This window comes from Equus quagga, chromosome 10, assembly GCF_021613505.1.
Source record: "Equus quagga isolate Etosha38 chromosome 10, UCLA_HA_Equagga_1.0, whole genome shotgun sequence".
Classification (NCBI taxonomy): Eukaryota; Metazoa; Chordata; class Mammalia; order Perissodactyla; family Equidae; genus Equus; species Equus quagga.
In genome coordinates this window covers 41,890,211-41,911,040 of record NC_060276.1, presented here as the reverse complement: position 1 = coordinate 41,911,040, position 20,830 = coordinate 41,890,211, and the positions used below count along the sequence as shown (strand labels likewise).

General features: G+C 37.9%; 1 pseudogene; it reads left to right on the top strand.

Moving 5' to 3' along the window:
* The first annotated feature begins 512 nt into the window (after positions 1–512).
* Positions 513–4,730, top strand: LOC124245437 (sodium/potassium-transporting ATPase subunit beta-3-like; annotated as a pseudogene).
* Positions 4,731–20,830: the final 16,100 nt, after the last annotated feature.

Genomic DNA, 20,830 nt, shown 5'->3' with positions numbered 1-20,830 from the left:
GTGCCTACTGTTGCGGACCACCTAGACACGCTCCCTCCTTGGGGTCTGCAGTGGTGTTATGGGCTTTCCCAGCAGCCGGGAGCAGGATCACCTATAATCGCAGCTCTGTCACTGTCAGAGCCCACAAGATCACACTTGTCCACTATAGGTCCCAGCAGAGCTATCAGTATCTTCTGCAGTCTGTCGTTAGCTCACCTAGCTGTGTTACTTTTGCCCCTGGGCCTTCCAGCCTTGTGATTGCTGGTCGGGACCTCTCCACTAGTGCTGTGCAGAGGCTTTCACTGAGGCTGCTGTGGGAACCTGGAGTTCCCCACTGGGCCATGTAGCCATTCCACTGGCGCTCCACCCAGCCCCAAACCACTCCCACGGAATCTCTGGGAGCCCCTTGTCCCATCTGGGACACGGCCAGAGTCCATGGGCCCAGCAGCGGCTTGCAGGCTGCTGCCTTGTGGGGAATTCTGCTCTTTGGGAGCTTCCTGGCGTTCTGAATGCTGGGTGGGGCCTCTCTGCTAATGGCAAGCAGAGGCTTTCCTTGCTGGCGGTGCAGGACCCTAGAGTTTCCCCCTGGGCTGCGGAGCCAGACGCTGGAGCTCCACCCAGCCCCCAAGCACATCCATGGGAAGTCTGAGTGCCTCTTTCACCGTCCCGTGCACAACCAGAGTCTGTGGGCCCGGCAGCGGCTGGCGGGCTGGTGCCCTGCCGGGGAATCCTCTCCCTGGCAGCTTCCCGGTGTTCTGAATGCTGGACGGGGCCTCCCTGCTAATGGCGAGCAGAGGCTTTCCCTGCTGGCAGGTGCGGGACCCTGGAGTTTCCCCCTGGGCTGTGGAGCTGGGTGCTGGAGCTCCACCCAGTCCCGAAGGACATCCACGGGAAGTCTGGGTGCCTCTTGCATTGTCTCGTGCACAGCCGGAGACCGTGGGTCAAAAAGACTTTTGAAACTATTTTCAAGTAAACATAGAATAAAGCATAATTATTGTTGAAAAGTTCATTTATAAACTCTTATCCCATTTAAATCTATTTAATTTACTTGTTCTTAACAATTGTGCTTGAATTGCTCATGAAAATTTCACGAGACATTAAACAAAGTTTGCTATCATCTTAAGTTACTTTTCTTGTTGACCAGTCAAGCAAGTATCAAAAATATCACAGAAGCCAAGATCCTAAAAAGTTAAAGATATGGTTCTTCTATCATTTTTTTCTTACTGACATGCTTGGCATGCATCAAGAAATTCATTTTTATTTAACATTTTGTTCTTAGGTTGGATTTATAGTTTTATAATCTTATACATCTAGAAGAGATAACAAGCTTGTTTGACTAGTAAACTTAGGTAGAAAAAAATTGTATGTCTGCATCATATTTAATGCTGACAACTCTGAAGACATGCTTGTTTTTATTTTACCAAAAATGTAAAAACTAGATTTATTTACCAAATATTATCCAATGCCATATGAACTTAAAAAAATTTGGAGTTAGTTTCTATATTTCTGAAAGTTTTAGGAATACTCAATTAATATAAATGCTCATTTATCTCCAAGCCAATTAAAATAGAACTCTTTTAAGGGATTTAAAAAATTAATTTGGCAATACCATCCGAAGGTAGAAAAATATCACTTATACATAACACACATGCGTACATACATAAATATACAGACAGATGCAGAGATTTTATTCATTCTAAAATTTTAGCCATGAGTCAGTAAAACATAGTAACACAAACTCAAACTCACTGGTTTATACAAAATAATTACCTCTCATCTTTTCTCTACTTCATATTTTCATCTGAATTGTGTTTCTGGCAAATGGGACAAGTCAAGGTTACCTGCTTACCCGTATTTGTGAAGCAGATTGAAAAAATTTTTTCTGCCCTGGTATGCATGTGGGGGTCACTGATGCCATGCTGTTGCTGTTGTCTCTGCAGTTCCTGGCTTTGCTGCTGGGGCCACAGGGATGGTAGATGCCTCAGCTGTGTCTGGGATCACCTGGGTCAGAAACTCCGCTGCTGTGGTAGGGGGTGGCTGATTGTGGGGAGGGAGCCGGGTTCACCGGGCACTGTCTCAGCTGTTGCCTGTTACCTTGTGGCTGCAGATGCTGCCGTGGTTGGGATGTAGGAATCCTGTGCACACCTCTGCCACTGCTACCAGGCTCTGAGCCAAGGCCGGGGGGCCCAGGATCATGGGGCTCCTCCTCCACTGCTGCTCCACTTCCCAAGACCACAGGTACCGCTGGTGGCTGGCTGGCCAGAGTTGCACGTGCACCTCCGCTGCTGTCCATCGAGTTGTCTGGAGCTGGGGCAGCAGGCGCAGCCACCTCAGCTGAGGATCCGGGGTTCTGGGTTCTGCCTCTGCTGTTCTCCCATTTAGCCTCCTCTGTGTGCTCCAATCCACCACCTTCGGATGTACCAATGTGTGAATTCCTCCAGCATCTTGGTGTGTTATGGATGTTTTACTCGCCGTAGATTGAAGGGGAGAGACAAAAGGACCCTCTCATTTCTATAGGGCGGTTTTAGTGCATTAAAAAAAATGGAAATGGCATAAGGATTTTCTCTTCTTTTCCCAGCTCCAAGAGATAATTCATCTTACAATACAGACGTATCAACAGACACCATTTGTAAAGATTTCCAATTTATTCCTCACACCACTGTAGTGAAACAAAGGTATTTGTCACATCCACTGAGAAGACTGAGGCTCAGAGAGGTGATAACATATAAAACTTTATCAGTCATTTCTAGAATACAGCAGAGGTTCTCAAACTACCCTGTGTCATCAACAGGACGTGTAAACACTTACTGCTGGGCCTCATCTGGGTGAGGCCCAAGGATATGCACTTCTAACAAGTTCCCAGGTGATGCTGATGCTGCTGGTCTAGGGACCACAGTCAGAGATCCCCTGATGTGGATAATAAAAAAACAAACAAAACTGGCATTTACCCCTTACAGAGTACCTAGAGAATCACAGTGAGCTGAGAGGGCTGGTGGAGGTACATGGCCTGGGGTCAAAGCAAAAGGGACCCAGCGTGCAGTGTGCTCAGGCCCGTGATCTGGGCCATAGACTCAGGCAGTGGGTGACACTATGTCACTCCCCTAAAGTGTGAGGGGACCAGTCACTGGTCCATAGAACAGCTCATATAACATTGTGATTTCATCATATCTCCCACCCTGGGGAGCCCTGTGGGTGAGGGATTAAGCACCAGGCTCCCAAGATCTCCCTTGATCTTAACAGCTATTCAAGTTACTTATTATTAAATCCCTAACTCAGACCAGGATATAGGAAGTTAGGGGAGGTTAAGTACATCAGGGAAACCACCTTGTAAATGCCTGCTCATTAGTGGAAACTGGAATTACTCTAAAGCTTTCCCATTGTGTCCTGAAGCTGCCAGGGTTCTGAATGCTGCGATCTCCCTGGGCAATTGATGCCCAGGGTATTACCTCTTTTTTTAATAGTGAGCTATATTACTTTTAAATGATAACATTACTGAAAAATTTAAAATGCTCAGCGGCAAAAAGCAAAACAAAACAAAACAGAAAATTTTGTCTGAAATGTCTGGAGTAAATATTTGAAAGTTTTCTGGGACTAATTCTCATGATATATGAAAGCATTCCCAGTAACCGATATAGAAAGATGGGCAATTGATGTTGTGGTAGGCAGCCTCTAAGATGCCCCAATGAGCATATGTGCTGCTCAGGGCTCTCAAACTGAATGGTGCCAGAAGCTGGGGACCCCTTCCTGATGCCAAGCCCTAAGCATCAGGGCCTGAGTGCCTGGGTCCTCCTTTGTATGGAGCGTGCCAGTCGGGAGAAGCCCTGGTGGAGGCGCCGGTGGTGCTGAGCAGTACTGGAAAGCTAGACCCTGCCTGATGCCGGGGGAGAGGGAATTTCCATCCCTGACCCTATCTTATGACTTGTCCATGCTGCCACTCCAAGAGGTCGGAGGAGTGCGAGTGAGCGTTAAGTGTGTGGGTTGCATGAACGTGCAGTATGACTTAATCACACAAGTACCTCGTACACGAAGATGCACTTTTATTTGGACAGTGAAAAGACCCTTAAAAAGGTTTGATCTTGCTCTTCTACCTAGTCTTTCACGAGTTTCTGGCTGCCCATTTCTCATTCACAGTGTGGGCTATGCTTCAGAATTTGAACAATGAGGTTCAAAAATATTGTGACCAGATTCCTAGTCCAGGACTTATGTTTTTTCCCCAAACCAGTGACTGTGTGGGAATATTCATTCAGTAGGTCTGATCCAAAGTCCTATAAAGGGTACATTGAAGACCTTGAGAAGTTTCTAAAGCCTTAAGATTTAGAAGAACAGAAGAATTTCGTAGGCTGTCCTGATGAAGCACTCTTTGAACAGAGGGTCTAATTTATGTTGCATGTCAGTTTCCTGTTGTTTTGCAGTGGTGTGGATGATCCTGAGTTTGGCTACTCCAGAGGAAAATCTTGTATTCTTGTGGAAATGAGCAGAATAATTGGATTAAAGACTCAAGGAGAACCAATGATACAATGTATTTCAAAGGATGAAAACACACAACTCTATCAACTTATCCTCCCAATGGAATTATAGACTTAAAATATTTTCCATATTATGGGAAAAAACTGCATGTGAAGTATCCACAGCCATTAGTTGCTGTCCAGGTTACCTGTGATACTAGTAGTACTATATAAGAAGTAACAGTAGAGTGCAAGATTGACGGCTTGCCCAACCTAAAAACCAGGACGATCGTGACAAGTTGTTAGGACGAGTTGTGTTCAAAATCACAGTGCTTGTATAGTTTGATTTAGGACATCTACACAGAGTAAATATTGTGTTGTCTGTCTTCATTTTGTATCAGCTGAACCTGCCCCTCTAGAAATATGAGACCACCTTGGAGAAAGGTGAGTGGTACATGTCACTAGGGTGACATCATAATGTGCTTCCAGATCATAGTGTTCAATGTCTTCCGAAGTAACTGTCTGTTGCTTCTGCCGCCTTTTGAACCAGTGTACAGTCACCAGATAGGGACCATGAACACCTAATTCTGAACATGTAGGATGGAGGTCTTGTCCTATTTTTATTTGGTTTAATTGCCAAGTGTCTAAAGCTTAATGTGCTGTGGTATATAAATGTTTCATATGTTTAACACTGGGTAACTGTCATGTTTTGATGTCAGCAAAGTTTCAGGGATAAAATGGTGCCTGACCAACATCAAGTGACTTTATAGCTGCAGGAAATGTGATGTGTGGAGAAGTTTTGTATGTGAAGAGGAAAAAAGAAAATAAAAGTGGATTTGAAATGTTGTCTTGGATCTTTTGTAAAATTATTTTTTACTTGCTGAATTAGTCTGTGGATCTTTTTGATTAAGAGCACAAACTTTTTGTGTAAAACATGCAAAAAAATTATAGTGATGGGATCATTTTTAGTGCTGGAATGAAATCTCTTATAAAGTATTTTAGACCCTAGATGAAACATAGCATTTTTAGGTTAGCCCGTATGAATATGCACCTAATTTGTTAAGAAATTAAATTCATAAGATTTAAATTATCCAATAATTTGTGACATATCTTGTTACTGCTTTTGTTTGGCAGACTGTGGACTCTAATAAAAAATATAGGGGCCGGCCCTGTGGCCAAGTGGTTAAGTTTGTGCGCTCCGCTTCGGGCCCCAGGGTTTCGCGGGTTTGAATCCTGGGCATGGACATGGCACCGCTCATCAGGCCATGTTGAGGTGGCATCCCACATAGCACAACCAGAGGCACTCACAACTAGAATATACAACTATGTACTGGGGGCACTTTGGAGAGAAAAAGAAGAAGAAAAAAAGAAGATCGGCAACAGATGTTAGCTCAGGTACCAATCTTTAAAAAAGAGAAAAACTACATAAATTGTGCAATATAAAAAAAATAATAAGATGTCCTGAATGAGCCATGCCTCCTTGCATTCATGCACGCGTGTAATCCCTATCCTTGAGGGTGTGCTAGTTTAGCAGAGAAAAGTAGTGAAGCCTGGAATTACTCTAAAGCTTTGCCCTTTGTGTCCTGAAGCCGCCAGGGCTCTGGAGTGCTCTAATCTCCCTGGGGGCTGGCGCTTGATGCTCCTCAGGGTGTCGCTCAATTTCTATGACAATGGACTGTATCCTTTATTTATTTATAAAATAGACATTGCATACAATTTACCATTTTAATCTGTTTGAAGTGTACAGTTCAGTGGCATTAACTACATTCATGTTGTTTGTACAACCATCACCACCATCCATCTCCAGAACTCTTTTCATCTTGCTTCATACCCATTAAACAATAATTTCCTGTTCCTCCTCCTCCAGCCCCTGGCAACCACCATTCTACTTTTCTGTCTCTATGAATTTGACTACTCCAGGCACCTCATGTAAGTGGAACCGTACAGTATCTGTCTTTTTGTGTCTGGCTTCTTTCTCTTGGCATGACGTTTCCAAGGATCATTCATATTGTAGCATGTATCAGAATTTCATTTCCTTTTAAGGCTGAATCATATTCTGTTGTATGGCTATGCCATATTTTGTTTATCCATTTATGTATCGGTGGATATTTGGGCTGTTTCCATGTTTTGTCTATTCTTGTTAAAGAAAACCAGAGCAGTATAGCAGAAGCAGTAAAAACAGATTTTATTAGGGGGCTATTGTGATAGGAGAAAAGAGACCTCAAATTAGATCTAAGCCCAATTCTGAATACAGCATGGGCAAATGGGGCTTTATAGCCAAGGAACGGGGTCGGGTGGGGTCAGTGGATGGAAAACGGAAGTGAAAATATGAGGGGTAAAGGGTGGATTCTGGTTAAACTGAACTGAGCAGGATTTTTGCTGAAGACAGGCCAGGATGATCAGTTATCAAGGGTGGGGATTCTTGCTAAATTGACTTAGCTGAATTTTTGCTAAAATTGGGCTATGCAAAGATGAACACAGAAGTCCAAAAGTCAAACCCTAGTTGAGAAGAGCGTTCAGAGGAGCCTGACTAAAGTTTTGTCAGAGACAGTCTTGTCAGTGTGAATGCTACCACTGTGAGCATTATCTGTTCAAATACCTGCTTTACCCTCTTTGGGGTCTATACCCAGAAACAGCCTTGCTGGATCAGATGGTAATTCTGTGTTTAATGTTTTTGAAGAACAGCCATACTGTTTTCCACAGTGGCTGCACCGTTTTACATTCCCACCAGCAATGCGCGAGGTTTTAATTTCTCCACATCGTCACCAAAAATTGGTATTTTCTGCTTTTTAAAAAATAATAGCCATCCTAATGGATGAGATTTACTATTTATTTTTAAAATAAACTTTACTTTGTAAGTGTAAAAAAATTTAGATTTACAAAACGGTATAATTTTAATCAATAATATTGAAAAATTTAAAATGCTGTGTATGGCAGAAAAAAGGTATAAGTTTGTGAAAAGTAGAGACAGAATATTTGCAAACTCTATGGGGTTCATATTTCTGATATATTAGGCAGACTTACTAATGAACAGATAGGTGGGTCAATGACGTTATCAGAAAATTCACTTAAAGAGCAATGTTTGTGCCTAATAAACATTAGCTAATGAAATGCTAGTGAAAATCATAGATATCATATTAAGTGAAATAAGCAAGTTGCAGAATACGTATAACATGATCACCATTTTGAAAAATATGTGTATTTTAGTATATTTTATGTGAATATTTTGTTTATATGTAACTATACATTAATAATCTATGTACAGAGAAAAGTACCTGGGGAATATACACCTGTCTGTTTTCAATGACTCTCTTTGGGTGAGAGAGTGAGGGTCAGGCAAGTGGGATACACAGGATAATTTCAGTTTACACGTGTATGTTTTTGTCTTGTTTGAAATTTTGAAATCAGGAACATTTGTTGAGACAAAAATTTGTAAAGAGCAAAAATAAGTAGCCCAACTGACAAAAATTATGTACACATATATTATGTTTTGGAAATGTGTTCGAAATATACTGGTTTGTTGGGGAAAGTGTAGATTAAGGCAACTGATTTGATAGCGTATCTCTGTATGTGTGTTTTTCTATATCTCAAACTTCCTCACTCCCGATAATCTCACACTCAAACATGCTGCCTTCTCTTCAGCTCAGGCAGGAGGCAGATGTCTGGTTTTGGGGCTGGAGACCATGAACGTCCTATATTCAGAGAGATTGCTGCCAGTGGGTGGTAAATTCTAGAAAGAGCTGGCTGAGGCCAAGACCAAATCCCTCCCTAATTCTCTGATCCCCTTGCAAAGCCTCCTGTCCCGAGACTTTCAACATGGCAACTCAGATTCTGATCACCAGGGGGCCTCTATTCTGTCTCTGTTTTTTCTCTTTTTTAAAGAAAAGACATTTTTTTAGAAGAAACAAAATGTTATTTTTAAAGTTGCTTATTAAACAGTTTGTTTATGATTATACAAATTGAGCTTTAAAAATGTTTTTTTATATAAAAAGACAAAGGATATCTATTAAATTTCATACATACTTTATTCATCTCTTTCTCTCTCACTGTCTCTGACTGTCTTCATCAAAGTCTGCTGACCTGTCCGCATTGTAGAGATGGCCCCCTGGGGGAAAGAAGGTGGTTTAAGCCCCCAAGTACCATATCCCTGCAATGGCTTCCCAAACCTTCCACCTGATTCTCTCCAGGTCACTTTACACAGAGCTGCCCAGAGCAGTTTCCCCAAAGCTCGCTCTGATAGCACCACACAGACACCCTCAGAGGCGCTCCTTCACCTGCCAAGAGAACTGCAAATTGCTTTCCCCAGCTTGCGTTCTCCAACCCATGAATCCAGACTACATACCAGCCTGGTCTACTAAGAGCTCTGTGCTCCGGGAAACCCGTACTCTGGGCTGCTCCCTCAAGGGACTTCTGTGTTCCCTGTGTGTCTCTTTAATTGGGAGGGATCAATTTTCACAGAGGTTGGCCCTTGCACATACACGGTGGCATTACATACTTAGATCAACCCTTCGAGGGAGAATTGTTATCCTCACACTAAAGATGTAGAAACTGATTCTCAGGGAGGGTGAGAACCAGCCTTGTCTTTGGGAAAGATACTGGGGTTACAGAAGTAAGATACCCAGTGATAGCTTGATAGTGATAATGAACTATATTATTTTGCTCTAGAACAAACAGGAATGGATATAATGCTCACCATTATTAAGTGCCTGCTATGTGTAATGTTAATTTTATTTTTCCTAGAATTTAAGTGATACATGTTCTTTGTGAGACATTTGGAAAATACATTAAAACAAAAGGAGAATAGGAAGAAACACCCCAAATCCCACAACCTGAACAGCCTATCCCTTTCTGGGATTTGCTGACATCTAGTGGTAGAGTCAAGAACATCAAATTATACTTACAAATGAAGATAGTTCAAGATAGGGTAAAACGTTTCCAAGTTCCATACAGCCTGAGTCTTCAGCCGGCTTTGACATACGTAACTTCCCGATTTTGCTGCCTTGTTTCCCCTTTTAGATGATGGACTTCTAGGGATCAGGATCTAGCTGTGCTACATTTGTTTGGAATGGTGCACGTATATTATGAAATGACACATATATAGGTACCAGTTCATCAACTTCTCTTGATGAGATGAGGAAAGGGAGATAAAAACCCCTTCTTTGTGCTAAAGGGCTGAGGTGTAGGGCTGACATCACTAGGTTTCCAAGACAGTGATATATAGCACAGGTTTGGGGATCTCAGATGGGAGTGGGGACGCAGGAAAGGGGTCTAATATTTATTTAGAAGCACTCTATGTTGGACAGTGTGGTAAAATTATTTATATTAGGCTTTGATAATGTCTAGGATGCATTTTGTAATCTCTAGGGTAGCCACTACAAGAATAGTAGTAGGATGGATAATTAGCAAGGTAATTGAGAGGGAAAATGGAATTCTAAAAAAAATCATCAAGCAACCCAAAGGAGGGCAAGAGGAAAAAAGCAAAATAGAACATGCAGAGCAAATAGAAAGCAAACAGTAAGATAGTAGATTTAAGTCCAAATATACCAGTAATTACGTTACAGATAAACAGCCTAAACATTCCAGTTAAAAGACAAAACTTGTCAGATTGGGTTAAAAAAATAACTATATGCTTCTTAGAAGAGATCCACCTTCAATATCAAGTCATGGAAGGCTGAAAATAAAGTGTGGAAAAAGAGATACCATGCAAAAATTAACAAAAGAAACCTGATGTAGCTATAGCAATGTCAGAGAAAGTATATTTTAAGGCAAAAAACATTAGTAAAGACAAAAAGGGACATTTCATAATGATAAAAGGGTCATCAGGAAGATAAAATAATTGTGTTTGTATGCATCTAATAATATAGTTTTAAAATATAATAATCAAAATGTTATAGTTCTTAAAGAGAAATAGAAAAATACATAGTCATAGTAGAAGAGTTTTATTTATTTTTTTAATTTTTTGAGGAGGACTACCAATCCTCCCCTTTTTGCTGAGGAAGACTGGCCCTGAGCTAACATCCATGCCCATCTTCCTCTACTTTATACGTGGGACGCCTACCATAGCATGGCTTTTGCCAAGTGGTGCCATGTCCGCACCCGGGATCCCAACCGGTGAACCCAGGGCTGCTGAGAAGTGGAACATGTGAACTTAACCACTGTGCCACCGGGCAGGCCCCTAGAAGAGTTTTAAAAACTATGTTTATTATACAAGCATACACAGACCAAAAAATTGGAAAATAAAAGGAAATAGGAGAAAAATCAATGTGTGGCTACATCAAACTAAAAAATTTCTGCACAGCGAAGGAAACCATCAACAAAATGAAAAGGCAACCTACTGAATCAGAGAAAAATTTTTCAAGTCATGTATCTGATAAGGAGTGGATATCTAAATTACATAAAGAGCTCATATAAGTTGATAGCAAAAAAACCAAACAATCCGATTAAAAAATGGGCAGAGGATCTGAATAAATATTTTTCCAAAAAACACACACAGATGGCCAGCAAGTACATGAAAAGATGCTCAACATCACTAATCATCAGAGAAATTCAGGTCAAAACCATGATGAGGTATCACCTCATGCCTATTAAAATGGCTATTATCAAAAAGACAAGAAATAAGTTTTGGCGAACGTGTGGAGCAAAAGGAACTCTTGTGCACTATTGGTAGGAGTGTAAATTGGTGCAGCCACTATGGAAAATAGTATGGAGGTTCCTTAAAAAACTAAAAATAGAGCCAGCCCCAGCAGCCTAGTGATTAAGTTTGTCATGCTCCGCTTCCGCAGCCTGGGTTCAACTCCCGGGCTCAGACCTACATCACTTGCCAGTGGCCATGCTGTGGCAGTGGCTCACATACAAAAAGAGGAAGACTGGCAATCTGGCAATGGATGTTCACCCAGGGTGAAGCTTCAGCAGCAAAACAAAAAAAAAATTAGAAACAGAACTACCATATGATTCAGCAAGTCCACTTCTGGATATTTATCTGAAGAACATGAAAGCACTAACTCAAAATGATTATGCGCAGGATTATTCACCATAGCCAAGATATGAAAACAACCTAAATGTCCATCAATGGATGAGTGGATAAAGAAGATGTGGTGTATATATGCAATGGACTATTATTTAGCCATAAGAAAGAATGAAATCTTGCTATTCACAACAACATAGATGGACCTTGAGGGCATTATGCTAAGTGAAATAAATCAGACAGAGAAGGGCAAATATCGTTTGATCTCACTTACATCGGGAATCGTTAAAAAAAAACCCCAAAACAAGCTCATAGGTACAGAGAACACACTGGTGGTTGCCAGAGGTGGGGATGGGGGTCTGAAATGGGTAAATGGGGTTAAAAGGTACAAACTTTAGTTATAAAATAAGTCATGCGGATGTAATGTACAGCATGGCTACTATAGTTAATAATACTATATTGCATATTTGAAAGTTCTTAAGAGAGTAAATCTTACAAGTTCTCATCATACAAAAAATTTCTGTAACTTACGTGTGGTGATGGATGTTAACTCGACTTATCGTAGCAATCATTTCACAACATATACAAATATGGAATCATTATCTTGTACACACGAAACTAATATAAAGCTGCATGTCAATTAAACCTCAATTTAAAAAATGGGGAAAAAAAAAAAAGAAATAGAAGAACACAACTCCCACAATTTAAATCCCTAGTACTCAGAGAAAGCCGTTAACATTTATTATATATATCCATCTGGAGTTTTTCTCAGTATATTTGTATATATGCATATGTATTTGAATAAAAAATAAATCATAATATACATATGGTCTTATTACCTATTTTTATTTTAAAGTAATGTATATCATAAATAATTTTCCATGTAAAAGCTTTGGTTCGGTTATAGTTTTAGAGGCTTCGCTGTAGTCTGTATGAAAGTGTCCTGATTTCCTTAACCTATCTCCTATCGGATATTCAAGTAGTTAGAATTATAGAATTCTAAACAACTCTGCAGTGAGTATCCTTGTAGATATATCTTTGTGTATTTGTCTTATCATTTCCTTGGGATGCTTTCCCAGAAATTAAATTCTTGGGTTCAAAGGCATACACATTTTTAAAACTTTCTAATACATATTATCATACTGCCATTTGAAAAATTATACTAGTTTATACTTCTGACAATCATGCAAAGGATTATCCGTTTATCTATCTCTACACAAACACTGGGAATTATAATTCTGGCGAGAAATAGAATATTTCACTACTTGAATTTGCAGGTACTTGATCACTAGTGACATTGATTATTTTTTAAAGTAAGCTTTTGGAAATATAACAGACAGAAAAGTGCACAAACCATAAATGTACACCTTGGTAAATTTTCACAAAGTAAGCATATTTGTGTGACCAGAATCCAGATCAGGAAAAGAACATTGCCAGCACCCATAAGCCCCACTAGTGTTCCCCTCCAGTCACTAAATCTTTTCCTTCTACCAGGAGTAACTATTATTTGGACTTCTAAAAATATAAGTTTAGCTTGTTTTTGAATTTTATCTGAATGGAACCGTCCACTCCGTGCTATTTTGTCCCTGTCTTCTTTCACTCAGTATTGTGTTTGTAAGATTCATCCATGTGGCTGCATGTGGTTACAGTTTGTTCATTATCATTGCTGTATAGTATTCCACTGTATAAATATAATGGGAGATTTTGAACAGACTTCTCTCAGTAATGGTCAAATAATAAAGACAAAAATCAGCAAGAATATAAAACATATGCAATAGCACAATCAATAACCCTAATATAATTAACAAATGTAGAACCCTGAGCTCTAAAACTACAAGATACAATTTCTTTTTAGGTAAAAAAGAAACACCTATAAAATTTGGCTACACAAATGGCATAAAGCAAGTCTTGACAAACTAAGATTGAAATAACACAGAGTGTGTTCTCTGACCATTGTGAAAATTAAGCTAGAAATTAATAAAAAATAAATTGAGAATTGCTATATGTTTTTAAATTAAGAAATACATTTCTAAATAACCTATGGGTCAAAGGAGAAATCAAAATGGAAATTAGAATATATTTTGAACTGAGCATTAGTGAAATTATGACACATCAGAATTTGTGGGGTGCAAAATCCTAACAGGTTTTTTCTTGGATTAGAAATTGACAAGCTGATTTTAAAGTTTATACGGAAAAACAAAGGACCTAGAAGAGCCAAAACAATTTTGAAAAAGAACAAAATTGGAGGACTTACACTGTCTGATTTTGAGAGTTACTATAAAGTACAGTCATCAAAAGAGTGTGGTTTTGGTGAAAAGATAGACATATAGATCAATGAAACAGAATAAAGAGTCCAGATACAGAACCACACATGTCGTTCATTGATTTTCAGCAAAAATGCCAAGGTAATTCAGTGGAAAAAGAATAGTCTTTTCAAGAAATCATGCTGAAGCAATTAGACACCCACATGAAAAAAAATGAATTTCACATCTTACACAAAAATTAACCCAAAATGTATCATCTACCTAAACCTAAGGGCTAAAACTAGAAAATGTCTAGAAGGAAACATAACAGAAAGTCTTTGTAATCTTGTGTCCGGCAAAAATTTTTTGATAGGACACAAAGAGTACAAACTATAACCAATACATAGATAAATTGCATTTATCAAAATTAAAAACTACTGCTGTTTGGAAGATGCTGTTAAGAAATGAAAAGCCAAACCACAAATTGGGATAAAATATTTGCAACTCAAACTAGCTAATATAATTCTGGATTTGTAGCCAGAATATATAAAGAAGTAAAGAACTTTCACAATTTAATAATAAGAAAAAAATCCAATTTAAAAATAAGGACAAAAGATTAGAATAGCCACACCAAATAGAGTGGCTTTAAAAAATGATAAAACCAAGTGCAGGTGAGTATTGGAGCAACTGAAATTTTCATATAATTCTGGTGGGAATGTAAAATAGTACAACCACTTTGGAAAACCGATTTTATAGGGTTAAACATATCTTTACCAAATGGTAACAACATTCCCACTTCTAAGTATTTATCCAAGGAGAAGTAAAAACAGAAGTCCACACAAAGATTGGTATAAAAATATTTATAGCATCTTCGTTGGTAATTGGCTCAACCTGGAAGCAACCCAAATGTCCATCAACTGGTGAATGGATAAAGAGATTGTGCTACATATATACAGTGGAATTCTACTCAGCAATAGAAAGAATTGAGCTATTAGTACAAGTAGCAATATGGATGAAACTCAAAAGCACTACGTTAAATGAAACTCAGACACAAGAGGTTGATTTCATTCATACAGCATTCTGGAAAAAGCAAAACTAGACACATACAAATCAGATCAGTGGTTTCCGGAGGCTGAGGTTGGGGAAAGAGGATTGACTATAAAAAGCACGAAGGAACTTTTTGGGGTTATGAAAATATTCTATATCTTGATTGTAGCAGTAGTTACATGACTGCATACATTTGTCAAAACTCACAAAACTTTATGGCTAAAAGAAGTGAATTTTACTTCAATAAATTTGACTTAAAAAAAAACCCCTGTGAAATCAAGAAAGCTGGAAATAAACCATCAAAGCATCTATCTCAAGAATCTAGGAAAAAAAACCCAAACAAATTAAACTGGGTCAAGCTGGTGATGATATAATTCCTTTTGTAAAGTTACGTTTTTCCTCTCATGACTAACATCTGACGACTTAAGCAACTATTGATTCTTGCCTGAATCAATTATTTCATTGGAGGGGTCACAAAATGATAATTTTTGAATCTTAACATTCTTCTGTGCTTATTAGTTAAAACTCAACTAATCTAAAAGGAAGTGTTTCCTCATTAACTGGGTTATTTGGTTATCTGAAATATGATTTCTACCGGAAAAGTAGACAAATGCCCAGTTCTTTTCCTGTAATGTGACTGATTGTTCCCGGGAATGCTCTGCCTTGGTTTTCTTCAGTCTTAGTTTTGTCCAACCAGCTTTAGAAAATATAGGAAATTCTGTTCCAGTTTAAACTGTTAGTTTGGGTGTCACTTAAAAAAAATTGGTTTGATTGAATAGTGCTAAATTTATAAATTAATTTGAGAAAAAACATAGTACAGAGTAGTATGTAAAATATGCTTCTTGTGTTTAACCTACACATTCTCATATAGATCCAAGTATATATGGGGATTAAATATAGAGAAAAGACTATACTTCAAATCAGTGGAGGAAAGGATAGACTCCTCAATAAATGCTTTTGGGAAGCTGGATAACCATATGGAAAAAAATGTCAGACCCCTATATCATACCGCTTATTAAGTTCCAAATGGAACTTCAGTGTTTTTTTTTTTTTTTTTTTGGAGGAAGATTAGCCCTCAGCTAACTACTGCCAGTCCTCCTCTTTTTGCTGAGGAAGCCTGGCTCTGAGCTAACATCCGTGCCCATCTTCCTCTAGTTTATACGTGGGACGCCTACCACAGCATGGCTGCCAAGCAGTGCCATGTCCGCACCCGGGATCCGAACCAGCGAACCCCGGGCCGCCGAGAAGCGGAACGTGCGAACTTAACCGCTGCGCCACCGGGCCGGCCCCCTGGAACTTCCGTTTTTAAAAATACTTATGATAGTATTATAACAATGTAGGAGAGTATTTTTCATAAACTTCAGCTGAGGAAGGAAAAAAGCCATAAATGAAAAAGACTGACACATTCGACTACATCAAAACTGAAAAACCTCAGTATATGGAAAGACAACATAAAGAATATTAAAAATTAAATTACTAAGATAAAATCTGCAACATACAAAACAGAGAAACAAGTGCTATCCACACTAAATACAACATTTCTGCAAAAACAATAAGATAAAGATAATACAACGGGCAAATAGCAAAAGGATGTGAGCAGGCAATTCACAGAGCTACAAATGACCAATAAACACAAGAACAGATGCACAGCCTCACTACTTAATAGCAAAATGTAATCTGCAATGTTGACATACCACTTCTCAGTTTTCTGAATGACAACATTTTCAAGGATAATTTTTGTAGCGTTGTTTGTTATTGCCAAAAATTAAAGAAAACACGAAGGTCCATTAGCAGAGGAATGGCTGAATAAACCATACTATAGTCACACTATAGAATATAATACAGCAGCTTAAAAGATCCACATTTACTGACATGGAAAAAGCTCCAAGATATATTGATGAGTGAAAAACATCAAGTTGTGAAACACATGTACAATACAATGCCCCCAACAATATTTCTATAAGTACATATATGTGTATGCAATTCACAGACAAAGGTCTGTTATGATACACTCAAATTAATAAGGCAACTCTCTCTCGGGAGGGAATTTGGGTGCATTGAAGTATAATTTACATGCAATATATCACACACATCTTAAATGTTCAGTGAGAATAATTTTAACAATGGTATATACCTATGTAACCACCACACAAAACATGATATAGAAGTTTTCCAACATCCCAGAAAGATCCTTCCTACCTCTTTCCAGTTAATTCCTCTCTGTTCTCCAGACAACCACTTTCTGAGTTTTATCATCACAAGTTAGTTTTATTTCTTCTTGGGTTTCATAGACATGGAATCCTACAATACTCTTTTTTGTCTGGCTTCTTTCATCCAGCATACTGCTTTTGAGATTTATCCATGTTGTTGCATGCATCAGTATTTCATTACTTTTTATCATTGAGTAGTAGTCTATTGGATATATGTATAGCAATTTGCTGAGCCTTTCTCCTGTCGTTTCCTGTTTTAGGCTATTATTAGCTAAGCTGATATAAACATTCATGTACAAGTCGTTGTGTGGACAAATGTTTTCACTTTTCTTGACTAAATACCCAGAAGTGAAATTGCTTGATTGTTTGGTAAGTGAATGTTAAACTTTTGAAGAAACTGTGAAAAAGTTCTCCGAAGTGCTTGTGCCATTTTACACCCCTAATGGATGTAATGTAATATATTAGAGTTCAGGTTTCTCTATTCTCACTAACATACGATGTTGTTAGTCTTCGGTTTTAGCTGTTCTAATTGGTGTGTGGTGATATCTCATTGTGGTTTTAATTTGCATCTCCCTGATTACCAAATATGTTGAGGATTGAGTACCTTCCTTTGCCAAATTTTCCATTCAAGTTTGTGCCTGATTTTACATTGGGTTCTTCTCTTGATTGCTGACTTTTAGGAATTCTTTATATATGTTGGATACAAGTCCTTTGTCAGATATATGTACTGCATATATATTTTTTCCAGATCTGTGGCTTGCCTATTCATTTTCTTAATAATGTCTATGGATGAACAGAAAATTTAACTTTTGATAGAGTCCAATTCTCTGTTTTATGATTAGTGCTTTTGTATCCTGTCCAAGACATCTTTGCCTTTCTCAAGGTCACGAAGATATTCCTCTATGTTTTATGCTAGAAACCTTATGGCTATGGATTTTACTTTCAGCGAAAAAAGTAAAAAAGTAAAGCTTTTATTTTAACTAAGAACTGGAAGAGGCAGTGGTCCCTCTGAAAGAAGTGATATGGAGCAGGCTATCAGATTCAGAGAGAGCAAATAGTAGAAATCAAGACTTCTTAGTGAGTATCTTCAGAATAAAAGTTATCAGGGCTCATAAAGGTGGTGGAATAAAAATAGAATGTAATAACCTCCAGACGACTATAGGTAAAATAAATTGATCCAACATAAAGCATGGGGGAGAAAGGGAACAAAAAAGCATAGTAAATAGAAAAAGTAAAAACACGTGACAGGAATAAATCCAAATATATCATAATCACAATGTGAATTGGTTAAATCACTTAAAAAGAGACAGAGATTCTCAGACTGTGTTAAACATAGAAATAAAACTCCATGGCCTGCCTGGTGGTGTAGTGGTTAAGTTCGCATGCTCCACTTTGGAGGCCTGGGGTTCACAGGTTTGGACCCCAGGTGCAGATCTACATGTTGCTCATCAAGCCATGCTGTGGCAGCATCCCACATACAAAATAGAGGAAGACTGGCATAGATGTTAGCTCAGGGGCAATCTTCCTCAAGCAAAAAGAGGAAGATTGGCAACAGATGTTAGCTCAGGGCCAATCTTCCTCACACACACACACACAATCCACCTCTATGTTGTACTAAATAAAAAGATAAACCAGGCAAAAACTAATAAGAAGAAAGCAAATGTAGCATTATCAATATAAGGCAGAGTAAATTTTCAGACAGAAAGGACTAAAAGGGTCAAAGAAGGATATTTAATATTAATAAGTATGGTTATATTACCTAGAAAACATAGCACTAATAATCTCTTGTGCAATTAATGATATAACTTCACAAATGCAATGCAAAACGATATAAATATAAAGAAAAATTGCTACATACACATAGTCGAAAGCTTCTCATATGTCTTTCAGTAATCCACAGATTAGCAAGTATAGAGAGGATTTGGATTACACAATCAGCGAACTTTCACTAATCTCTCAAATACAACTTTGCACACAACAGAAAATAACATTCTTTTCAAATGCGCTTGATTTATAAAATTTGTTCATGTATTAGAACATGCTCATTCAACAGTTAAATCCCACCAATTTCTAAAAAAAAATGTAGAAATAATAATCATAGGGTTCACATTTATTGAACATAATTTATTTATTCAGCAAATATTTATTGAATGTCTACTGTATTCCAGGCCTGTTTTGGGTACTGAAAATGTGGAGATGAATAAGAGACAATGTCCCTCTTCCCAAGGAGCGTACATCCTAGAGAAAGGAATCAAATAATACATAAACAAAAAGACAGGTGTTAAGTCCTTTAATGAAAATTAAACTGGATGATGTTATAGAGGCTGGAGGGCTATTTTAAACTGCAAGATTAAGGAAGGCCTTGAAGAGGAGGTGACATGACATGATGAAATAAACTTAAACATTAATACAAAGAACTCCCACCCAATCGAAAATGAAAAATGACTTTTCTAAATGACTCTTGGGTTAAAGAGGAAATAAAAGTCATCACTTCTAATTATGTAGATGAGAATAAAAGTGACAACGCCAGATGTAAAACCTGTGGGATGCGGTTAGAGAAATTTCAAGAGGGTAATTTATAGACTCAAATACATATTAGGAAACAAGAAAGATTTAAGATAAATGAACTAAGCGCTCAACTAAGAATGCAGGAAAAGAATAATAAACTGAATCCCAAGAAAATAGAGGGAACGAAAAAATAAAGATAAACAAAAGAATTGAAAACAGGATAAGAAACAAAAAAGATCACACTACAATTGATTGATAAAACCTGAATTTATTCTTTGAGAAAAAAAGCTTGCAAATCTGATCAAGAAAAAAAAAAGAGAAAATAAACAACACTGGGAATCATAATTACAAACACAGAAGACATTTGGAAAAAATACAGGAAAGCATCACATTTTTTACCACTAAATTTGAAATTTCAGACAAAATGGATGATATTTTAAGAAAATATCTTATCAAAATTGGCTCAAGAAGAAGTAGAAAACTTGAATAAACAAATAACCAAGGAAGAATGTTAAAAGATAGTTAAAGAGCTACTGCTTAAAAAAAAAAAAAAAAGAAAAAAAAGACATTTACTGTTCTCAGACATTTTCTAGCAAAGTTCTTCCAATCCTCAATGAGTAGAAAATTCTCTTATTATATAAACTATTTTCAGAACATAGAAAACTTGACAATTCATTTTATAGGGCTAGTATAATCCTAATACCAAAAATTGGAAAAGGATGGTGCACAAAAAAGAAACCTATGAACTGATTTCATCAACCAACTTGCAAAAATGGGAAATCAAATATAAGCAAATTGAAATCGAGCATGGTATTAAAAAATAGCCATCATCATGTGAGATTTATCCCAAGGATTCAAGTGTGGTTCAATATTTGAGCAGTTTTATTGTAATGCACTATATTAAAATAATATTAAAATCATATAAAAATATGATCATCCTAATTGGTGCTATAAAATGATTTGTTGAAATTAAACATCCATTACTGATAAGAACCCGTAGCATTCTAAGAATGGAGGAAGTTTCCTTAACTTGGCAAAGAGTTTGTGGCAGAGATGTACAGAAACATTGTGCTTGATGAAACACTAAGTATTCCCATTATAGTCAGGAGCTAGACCCTGACTATAAAGATGTCTGTTATCACCTTTACTATTCAACATTATTCTGAAGTTCTTGTTCCGTGCATAAGCCAAAAAGAAGAAATAAGCAGTATAAAATAGCAGAAAGGAAAAGTACTAAGCTGTCATTTACTGACAACACAATTGTCTCTCTAGAAGATCAGAGAGAATGAACTGACAAACTTTTAAAACTATTAATAAAGATTACTATGGTGGCCTGTTATCTTGCACCAAAAATGAACAGCCAGAAAATGGATTACAAGAAGCTTCTGTGCTGGAATAGAGGAAAAGACACCGCCTCACAGAATCTTTCCTAAT